This window comes from Carettochelys insculpta, chromosome 32, assembly GCF_033958435.1.
Source record: "Carettochelys insculpta isolate YL-2023 chromosome 32, ASM3395843v1, whole genome shotgun sequence".
Taxonomy (NCBI): Eukaryota; Metazoa; Chordata; order Testudines; family Carettochelyidae; genus Carettochelys; species Carettochelys insculpta.
In genome coordinates, this window is record NC_134168.1 from 12,846,550 (window position 1) to 12,857,939 (window position 11,390).

Below are 11,390 nucleotides of genomic sequence, written 5' to 3' on the forward strand. Positions count from 1 at the left end.
ACGGCTGCACAGTCAATCTCTGTAGGATGCAGGAGAGGGCCAGCAATTCCCCATCTCCAGATGCTAAAAACACTTATATTCTCACACTGGACTCCAATTCTAATTCCATGGGGAGACAGTAGTTGGAGGTAAAAGGACAAAGGAGCTGTGGGCCTGGTGGGCCAGTAAGGGATAAACAGGAATTCCTTCATGTGGATTCTGCGTCTGGGACTCACAAAACAACTTTCAAAAAGCAGTCTGGTTTGCAAATTTCCAGGCTGGCTGGGAGGGGGCCGTCTCCCTGAGATCATCAATGGCCCAGCTCTTGTTAGAAGGGAGCGCACAGCCAGAGAGATCAGATTTCCACCCCAGGGGGCAAGGGAAAAGATTAGAACTTGATGGTGCTAAGAAAGGCCTCAGCCATTTATCCCCAAAATACCAGATTCTCAAGGAGGTTACACAAAGGTTGTGGTCTACCAAAGAGCAACGTAAATGTACAGTTGCAATGGGTTTGTTCTGTTACTCACGCTGACTGCTGTAACCAAGGGGTGCTGCTACCCAAAGCTGTAGAATTGTACCATGCACTGAATGTTTGAAAAGAGCCATGTGACATGATGACATTGATGTAGAAGCATGAATTGTATGTTGAAGGAGTCTGCAACTCTGAAATGTCACCATTGTTCCCTGTAACTAGTCTTGCAACCTCTGACATGAGAAGGAACATTCCAAACCTATTGTGTGGCATGGAAGGGGAAACTGAGGCACACAGCCATTGTGGTGGTCTGGCTAAATGCCAAGGATGGAAGCATTTGTACCTTCCATTACTGGACTGTAACTGAATTCCAGACATCGACTGGAGCAGCTGTATGGACTGGTGGTCAGATGGGGCAGGACCCAGACCACAAAAGACCTGTTTGATCTGTTGGTGCTGCAGCATCTGTATGGGCTCTGCCTGCCCGACTTGAGAACGTGGCTGATGGACCGGGGCCGAAGCAGCGAGACCAACCAACCCAAGGGAACTAAAGGGACTTGCCCGGCTGCATCACATGAAAAGGGCCAAGACCAAGCTCCTGACTTGGAGCCTCCCCCAGCAGGACTATGACGTGGAGGTGGTGCACATCGAGGGGAGAACAGAGGGTACAGCCGATGCCCTGTCACAAGGGGAGAGCCCCGAACTTCCCCAGGTCACCAGTTGAGTGACCCCGCTCAGTTCGGTCTGGAAGGGGGGAGAGATGTGATGGAGTGGGGGATACCTATGTGTGTGTGTGTGTGTGAGTGGCTCACAGAGGGTGTGGGGCTCCTGCTGAGGGTAACCTTGATGACCAGGTAACACCTTTGCACTGCAGACAAAGGAGGAGGTGGAGCCTGAGGGGTTTGAATTGGAACTGGGATTTGGGAAGCAGTTAGTCTGGGCTGGGAGAGAGAGAGAGACAAAGGAGGGGGCAAGGCCCCAGCTCTGGGGGCCCCTCGGGGCCTCCTCTCCCCAACATGGATTGGACTGGCTGTCTCTGCCGGCTGTACTGACTCCTCTGTATGATGCTGTGTCCTGTTGGCTAATAAACCTGCTGTTTTCCTGCTGAGTGAGAGACTCTCCTGCCTGTGGACAGGGTGCAGAGCTTGGGGGACCCCAGAACCCCATCACATGGACACAAACCAATGTATTGCAGAACTGGCTGTGAGGGAGGCAGGAATGATTTGGGTCGTTCACTAACACTGAAGGAAGAATAACGCTGTGCAGGGCAAAAAGGCCAAAGTCCCCCACTGCTTTCAGATTCCAGGGGGCTTCTCCATCGGAAAATGGTTTCCAGCGTGTTTAGGCTCCGCAGTGTCCGTTTGCTGGTGTGAGGTGTCACTGCAGGGGAATCCGGGCACTGGTGTGATTAGTCGTATCATTAACATACGAGTGACAGGAGAATGTGCCCTCGTCTGAGAAATCGTATTCAGGAACTCGGCTGCAGTGACACTTTCACCCCCAGACTCTGCACTGACCCTCACGCCGCACCCTCCGTCTGGCACCCTCCACCCCCTGCCCTGAGCTGCCCCTACCCTCCCACACCCTGCACATACTCCATCACACCCCGGCAATGACCCTCCATCCAAACACCGGCCCTAACGCCCCCCCAACCCTCTGTCCTGAGCCCCCTCCCCTCATTCCATCCCCCTCCACCTTTGCCCTGAGGCCCCCCCACAGCAAACTCTGCTGTGACATCTGCACCTCCAGTTCCTGCCCTCACCCCAGACCCTCCCACCCCGCAAACCCTCTGCCCTGTCCCATCCCTGCTGTCATAGGCCCTTCCCTGTCAATTATCATCTCCCTGATGTACAACCACCCAGCACCTCCCAGCCCCTGCCCTGTGTCCCCCCAGCTCCTCTGACTTCTGCACCCCCATCTCCTGCTCTTCACCACCACGCACAACGAGGCCTCCTCCACAGCCCCCTGCCGTCACAGCAGCACCCTCTGCCGCCTGCGCTGGCCTCCCAGCCCTCCCAGCTCCCCCTCCTCCTCCACCACCCACTTCTTCCCCTCCCACCTCCTGCTCCCCAAGGCTCCCTCCCCCACAGCCTTGTTTAGGGCTTGTTTAGTTTGGAAAAGAGAAGATTGAAGGGTGACATGGTAGCAGTTTTCAGGTATCTTAAAGGGTGTCATAAGGCAGAGGACGGGAATTTGTTCTTCCTTCCCTCTGAGGATAGAACAAGAGGCAATGGACTGAAATTGCAGCAGGGGAGGTTCAGGTTGGACATGAGGAAAAAGTTCCTAACTGTCAGGGTGATCAAACTCTGGAACGAATTGCCAAGGGAGGTGGTAGAATCTCCATCACTGGAGATATTTAAGAAGAGGTTAGACAGATGGCTTTCAGGGATGGTCTAGAAAGTGCTTGGTCCTACCATGAGGGCAGGGGGCTGGACTCGAAGGCCTCTCGAGGTACCTTCCAGTCCTACTCTTCTATGATTCTATGATTCAGCCACCTGCCTCCACCTCCACTGACATATCTTACACAGCCCGTGGGTTGGGGGTGGCCATACAAGAGTACCTCAAACACATAGTCGTTACCTTCAGCCCTGGGCTGCACCAGGGGGATCTACAGCAATGGGCAAAGCCAACCGCACCATTCCTTCTCACCACGCCTTTCAGACCAGCGAGACAGCAGAGACGCAGAGCAGGAAACGCACTTTCCCACTGGAAGTGACACAACTTACACAGCGCCACATTCACTGATGGAATTAGACCCCCGTCAGGTCCAGCTCCATCCCATTCACACAGAACGTTCCAATCGAGAGCTGTTGGAAATGCAACAAACACAACATGGACTGGAAACACAGAGACAGAGACAAGTGGCTCTTCCATCAGACGGAAGAGAACAATGAACAGCTCGTTCGAACGACAATGAGGAGGCCAGAGAAACCTGACTTCAAAGAGCCAGAACCAGACAGTCAACCCCTTGAGCACACAAACCAAATGTCCCTGACTCTGCTTAAAGCCCTGAGCAAGGCCGGGTCAGTCGCTGTTATTTATAGAGAAATTTCAGCAGGTTTTAGTCAGAAGGGTCCCAACAGGAAGGAAACCAGGATAAATGTTTTAATTTGCAGTCACATTTCTGATGTGCATCAGACCGGGTCTCTTTGTCCCCCTACAGATGACCTCTTCCAAGAGCGAAGCTGGAGGGAACCAGACCATCTCCGATGTGTTCATCCTGGTGGGGTTCTCGTACCTGAAGAAGCTGCAGATCCTTTTGTTTGTGGTACTTTTGTTCATCTACCTGCTCACCCTGATGGGGAACCTGCTCGTTATTCTGCTGATAAAGCTGAACCCCTCTCTCCACACCCCCATGTATTTCTTCCTGGTGAACCTGTCTTTCGTGGAAATCTGCCTCACCAGCAGTGTGGTCCCTCAGCTGATGGCTCACCTCCTGGTGGAGGAAAAGACCATCTCCATTGCAGCTTGTGCAGCGGGGTTGTACGTCAATGCCATCATGGGCCTCACACAATGCTGCCTCCTCACAGCCATGGCCTACGACCGCTACGTGGCCATATGTCATCCCCTGCACTACACAACCATCATGAGTGGCCGGGCATGTGCTCTGCTCGTGGGGGCTGCATGGGCTGTTGGCGTCTCGGTGGATGTTCCTATGACCATGTGGTTCTTCAGCCTGCCCTTGTGTGGCTCCAACCGCATCCCCCACTTCTTCTGTGACTTCCCACCACTGCTGAATATGGCATGTGCCGACACGTCGCAGATTAAGGCTGTAGGTCCCATGCTGACAGTTATGTTCACCCTGTGCCCTTTCCTGTTGATACTCCTGTCCTACGTCCGCATTATCGCCACCATCCTCAAGCTGCCATCGGCGGAGGGAAGGCGTAAAGCCTTCTCCACCTGCTCCTCCCACCTCACGGTGGTGACTGTGTCCTATGTTATGGCCATTATCACCTACCTGGTACCTAAGTCTGGCTCCACTACAAAGAGTGACCTCTTGATTTCCCTATTGAACACGATCGTCTCTCCACTGTTGAACCCCATAATTTACACTCTGAGGAACAAAGAGGTGAAAGGAGCCATGAGAAAAACTGTACAGAAGAGCAGCTTTTCTCACCACTGGAGAAATTAGAGACTGAGCAGTCAAATTAGTCAAAATTGGAGCAGGCGGGAGGCGCAAGTGAAGGGAAATTCATGAACATTTCATTGAATTTCTCACAAAGACTCTGAATTTTTTTGTTCCTTTGAAAGACTGTGCTGTCTGGAAAATGGGAAGTGAAACTGTTTTTGCCAAATTACCCCAAAAATTTAAATGTCTAAGTCTTTTTGAAATACTAAAGGCAGAACGGTTTCCCCTGATTTATAATTCATTGAGACAAAAAATAACAAAGGACTCCGTTTAGTGAAAGTCTGGTCCTGATTCTCAAACTTGAAAATTGGAAATCTCAAAAGAAAATAGAGCGTTCAAGGAGAGATATTTCATTCACCTCTGTGAACTGTGTCCTTCCCAGGTCAGACTATGAGAAGGAGTTTTCCTTACTATCCCCTTGCTCCTGACGATACCATGCGGGATGGTGACAGGGAGAGGTGTTAGGGTATCCTGATACTGAGGTCAGAAGGAGGCAAGAAGGGGCTAGTTGTACCGCCAGGCCTACCAGATATATATTGGAAGCAAGAGGAAGACCTAGCACAGGGTAGGCCCATTGTTCAGTGAGGAGGGAGGAACAATATCAAGAAATTTGGAAATAGCAGAGCTGCTGAATGAGTTCATTGTTTTGGTCTTCACCAAGAAGTCCGATGGAGAAATACCTGACATGGTGAAAGCTCATCGGGAGGGGGCAGGTTTAGAAGATTTCATTAAAAAAAAAAAGTTAAAAATGACCTAGAATGTTCAATGTCTGCAAGTCATGAGGACCTGATGAAATGCCTCCTAGAATACTGGCGGAGCTGAAAGGGGAGGTATCTGAGCCTTTAGCTATCACCTTTGAAAGTCTTGGAAGTTGGGAGAGATTCCAGGAGACTGGAGTAGGGCAAATAAAGTGCCCATCTCTACAAAGGGAAATAAGAACAACTCAGGAAGTTACAGACCAGTCAGTTTAACTTCTGTGCCAGGAAAGATAATGGAGCAAGTCATTAAGGAATTAATCTGGAAACATCTAGAAGAAAATAAGGGGCTGGGTAACAGCCGGCGTGGATTTGTAGAGAAGAAATCATGTCCAACCAATCGGATAGCTTTCTGTGACAGGATAACAAGCCTTGTGGGTAAGGCAGAAGGGCTGGATGTGGTGTACCTGTGTTTTAGGAAGGCATTGGATATTGTCTAGCATGATCTTATCAATATACTCGGTAAATACAACCGAGGTGGGGCTGCTGTAAGATGGGTGCATAACTGGCTGTTCAGCCGTTCTCAGAGAGTTGTTATTGATGGGTCACAGCCCTGCTGGAAGGGCAGAACAAGGGGGGTTCTGCAGGGGTCTGTTTGGGGACAGGCTCTGCTCAGTATCTTCGGCGATGTGGATCTGGGTGTGGAGAGTGCGCTGCTTACGTCTGTAGGTCATACCAAGCTGGGAGGGAGAACAGGGTCGTAACTCAGAATGATCTGGGCACACTGGAGAATCGGCCTGAGGTCAATAGGGTGAAGCTGAATAAGGCCAAGTGCAAAGTGCTCCCCTGAGGAAGGCCCAATCCCTGTCACACCCAGCCGGGGAAGTGGCTGTCGAGGGAGGAGTCCTGCAGAAAGGGATCTGGGCTCAGAGCGGAGCACAAGCTCCAGAGGAGTCAACAGGGTGAGACTGTTGCCAGAAGCGCCAACCTGCTTGTGGGCGGCACTGCCGGGTGTTGGGAGCCAGCCAGGAGCAGCAATTCCTTCCCCCCCTCTGCGCTGAGCAGCCTCCGTGGGGCTTGTGCCCAGGGCTGGCCCCACATTTGCAGAAGGCTGTGGAGAACGGGGAGCAGGTGCGGAGAAGAGCACAAGGCTGGTGGAAGGTGTAGAGAACATGAGCTGTGGGGGAGCCGGCCAGACCTGGGCTCCTTTCGCTCAGAAAAGAGAAAGCTCCCAGGGGCCAGGGGAGCGGGTCTCAAGCAGAGAGCTGCAAGGAAGAGGGATAAATTAGGTGCCCCCCAGCCAGCTCCTCCTACTCCCCACTGCCCCCCCTCCCCACCCAGCCTGTCCTGTAGCAGGGAATCCCGCAGGCTCTGGGGTGTCCTGATGGCGGAGATGGGACCTGATCCTGCCCTGGTGCTCAGGCGGGGGCTGATCTCGCCCTGGGTCTGAGGCAGGGGCTGATCCTGCCTGCTGGAGGGAGAAGGGCCACGTCAGCCGACCCGGGCAGGGGCACCTCTGTGCCGGGCCTGGATCTGTGCCCTGGCTGTGGAAGCCATTTCTGTCACCGGTGTGTAGAGCGGCACCAACCTGGGGCTGGGGGGCCAAGTGAGGGGTCTGATGAAAGCTGGAGATGCCCTGAAGCTGTGTGTGACTTGTGTGTCAGTGCCGTGGTTGTCTGAGAAGTTACACACATTGGTTCTGTAGGTGTGTTAGAAATGCTCTTGGGCTTCTCTCTTGGGCTTGTCCTGTAGTAAGAGGCTTCGTGGCACACATCTGGCTCTGTTGATCTGTTTTTTCACTTCCTCAGGTGGGTATTGCAGTGTCAAGAATGCTTGGTAGAGATCCTGCAGGTGTTTGTCTCTGTCGGAGGGGTTGGAGCAAATGCGGTTATATCTTAGTGCTTGGCTGTGGACAATGGATCGTGTGGTGTGTCTGGGATGGAAGCTGGAGGAATGACGGTAGGTGTAGCGGTCAGTGGGTTTACGGTACAGGGTGGTATTGATGTGGCCATCGTGTATGAGCACCGTGGTGTCCAGGAAGTGGATCTCCTGTGTAGACTGTTGCAGGCTCAGGTTGATATTGCGGTGAAAGTTGTTGAAGTCCCGGTCGAATTCCTCCAGAGTCTCCTTCCCATGGGTCCAGATGATAAAGACGTCATCAACGTAGCGTAAGTAGAGACGGGGTGTTAGTGGACGACAGCTAAGGAAGCGCTGTTCCGGGTCTGCCATGAAAATATTGGCATGTTGAGGGGCCATGCGGGTACCCATAGCTGTGCCGCTGATTTGAAGGTATATATCGCCGCCAAATCTGAAATAGTTGTGTGTGAGGATAAAGTGACAGAGCTCAGCCATCAGATGTGCTGTAGCATCATCAGGGATACTGTTCCGGACAGCATTTATTCCATCTTTGTGTGGGATTTTGGTATAGAGAGCCTTTACATCCATGGTGGCTCGGATTGTGTTTTGTGGTAGGTCATCAAAGTATTGCAATTTTCTCAGGAAGTCAGTGGTGTCTCGGAGATAGCTGGGAGCGCTGGCGGCATAGGGTCTGAGGAGAGAGTCCACATAACCAGACAGTCCTTCAGTGAGAGTGCCAATGCCTGAGATGATGGGGCATCCAGGATTTCCAGGTTTGTGGATATTGGGTAGTAGGTAGAATAGCTGCAGACGGGGCTCTAGAGGTGTGTTGGTATAAATCTGTTCTTGTGCTTGTGTAGGGAGCATCCTGAGCAGATGGTGTACTGTATTCCTCAGTGATCTGAGAAAATATTATCTGAGCCACCATATTTAATCTTAATATTGAAAGGTAACTATGAAAGGGTGTAAAAGTCCCTAACCAAACTGTCCATCTAAACTCAACTCACGGCCCTTTCAGAGTGGACAAGTTCCATTATATCGATTGGGTGTGAGTTTTAAGGATCAGAAGTGAATGTAGCTCCCAAATGCATTTGAAAGTCAAAGGCTTTGGGTGTAAAAATTTCTCAAATGGTACTGCAAAGTACCCTGATACTGCCTGAGTCCATCACTTCTGCCTGTCTTCCTGCTCTTTTCCAAATGGGTGATAAGCTCATTCTCACAGGCTGTGTCTACATGACAACCTCACCTGAAAACAGGCTGTATCGGCATGTGGCTCTGTCTGACTGGTGCCACATGCCAAAATAAAGCCCTATGTCAAGGCATCCCTGTACTCCTCCTGCAATAATGTATTCAGGGATGTCAGAATAGCGCGCCAGCTAGCTCCAAAAGCATTTCAAGCCAATGGATGCATTTCTTAGACATGGGCAGGTTTTTTGGTATATGTGTCAGGCCTGCCTCCCCACTCTGACACTCCGATTGCAGAAATTGGGGTCCCACAAAACCTTACAGAATAACTTTCCTGCAATGGTCTTTTAAAAAAAAAACACCAAGGTCCCAGATTTCCTGTCCCTGGGCCGTAGCTGCCACCACCTAAGTGGAAAAAAAAAATTCCTTAACCCAGGAAGACGCACTTGGGATGGCTTCATGTGGGGGTTCCTTACATTCTGAACCTTCCTTTCAGAGAGAGCTTAGAAACAAAGAAACAAGAAGGCTAATGTCATACTGGGCTCTTTATTAGGGACAATGCCAGCAGAGCTAGGGAAGAGATTATTCCCCTTTATTTGGCACTGGTGAGGCCACATCTAGTATATTGTGTCTAATTGTGGGTCCCCTCTCTTTACAAAACGTATATGGACACACTCCAGAGAGTCCAGCAAAAGGCAACCAAAATGATCAGGGGGCTGGAGCACATGATTTATGCGGCAATGCTGTGGGATTTAGACTTATTTAATCTCCAGAAGAGAAGACTGAGGGGAGAATTGGTAGCACACTTCAAATACTTGAAGTTGGAGTATAAAGAGGATGGAGAGAGGCTGTTTTCAGTGGAGACAGATGACAGAACATGAAGCTATGGTCTCAAATTGCAATGTTGGAGGCCTAGGTTGAATATTAGCTAAAAAAACCAACCTATTTCCCTAGGAGGCTGGTGAAGCCCTGGAATGCGTTACCAAGAGAGGTGGTAGAATCTCCATCCCTACAGGTCTTTAAGTTCTGGCTGACAAAGCCCTGGGTGGGATGATTTAGTCATAGAATCATAGACTCCTAGGGCTGTAAGGGACATCAGGAGGTCATCGAGTCCAGTCCTGTTCGGACCAACCCAAATTAAATCATCCCAGCCAGGACTTTGTCAAGCTGGGACTTAAAAACCTCCAGTGACGGAGATTTCAACACCTTTCTAGGCAATACATCACAGTGGTTCCCCACCTCCTGGTGAAATAGTTTTCCTAATGTCTAACATGCATCTCCCACTCTTGCCCCTTGTTCTGCCATCTCACTACTGATAACAGCCTCTCTCCATCTTCTTTCAAGCCCCCTTCAGGAAGTTGGAGGCTACTGCCAAATCCCCCCTCACTCTTCTCTTCTGCAACTTAAATAAACCCAGATTCCTCAGCCTCTCCTCACAGGTCACGTCTTCCAGTCCCCTCATCATTTTGGTTGCTCTCTGCGGGACCTGATCCAATGTATCCACATCCTTTCCGTACTGTGGGGCCCAGAACTGGATGCAATACTCCAGATGTGGACTCACCCTGCCCTCTTCCCCGAGCTAAGTGTCACCTGCAAATTTCCTGAGGGTGCAATCCATCCCCTCTTCCAGATAATTAGTAAAAATGTTGAAAACTATCAGCCCCTGAACTGATCCATCGGGCCATCCACTAGAAACCGACCACCAACCAGACATTGAGCCATTGATCGCTACCTTTTGGGCCCAACTACCTGGCCAACTTTCTATCTGCCTCACAGTCCCTGTATCCAATCCATACTTCCTTAACTTACACGCAAGAATTTTGTCAGTCAGGTTTGGCCCTGCTTGGAGGATGGGGCTGGACTTGATGACATCCTGATTTCTCGTGCAGCTCTAGGAATCTATGACTGTATTATTCTACTGAATATTCTACCGCATCTGACGAAGCGGGTCTTTGCTCACGAAAGCTTACGCTCCAAAATATGGGGTTAGTGTATACAGTGCCACAAGACTTCCTGTTGTTCTCAAGGCTACAGACTAACACGGCGACCTCTCTGATATTATTCTACTGTTCTTCTCAACCCAACTCACGGCCCTTTCAGAGTGGAAGAGTTGGTCCATGTCAGTCAAAGTTATAGCCTGGGCTTTCTGTCTCTTTACAGGAACAAATGTCCCATGCTGTGCTTCTGAATGGTCTACACGAGGGCTGAACAGAGCAGAGCACTGCTTTTGAGAAATGTTAGGCCGAGGCAAGACACAGGGATCACTCGTGCAACAGATAAGTGAGTGACAGGGACCAGGGTGGAAGTGGGCACTAGGTAATATAGGCAAGGGAAGGTACTGCCTGCCCAAAAAGACCATGGGAAGCCCACCCACTGAGTGACCAGACGGTAAGGCTGGGACAGCACAGAAAATTCAGCACACACATACTCAGGATGCTGCCTGTGGTTTGTTATTTTATTTTATTTTTTTGCAGAGGAAAATAACAGAATATCACTGGCCATCACATACAGACTCCAGCTAAAACCTTTCCAGCGCATCACCAGTGATGATCCTTGTCTCTCACAGAGCTTGGGTGGCAGGCCAGTCCTTGCCTACCGACAGCCTGCCAACCTGGAACAAATCCTCACCGGCAACTATCGACCACACCACAGGAACTCTAAATCTGGAACCAGTCCCTGCAACAAACCTCGCTGCCACCTCTGCCTCCATATCTCCAACCCCGACACCATCACAGGACCCAACACATCAACCACACCGTCAGGTGCTCATTCATCTGTGCATCTACTCATGTAGTATAGGCCATTATGTGCCAGCAATGCCCCTCTGCCATATCCATTGGCCAAACTGGCCAGTGTCGACATAAAAGAATAAATGGACACAGATCAGACATCAGGACTAGTAACATACACAAACCTGCCGGAGCACAATTCAGTCTCCCTGAACACTCAGTCACAGATTTAGAAGTCACAGTCCAACAACAAAAAAACTTCAAAACAGACTCCAAAGAGCAACTGCCGAGCTCCAATTCATCTGCAAATTTGACACCGTGAACAAAGAATTGAAGAGAGATGG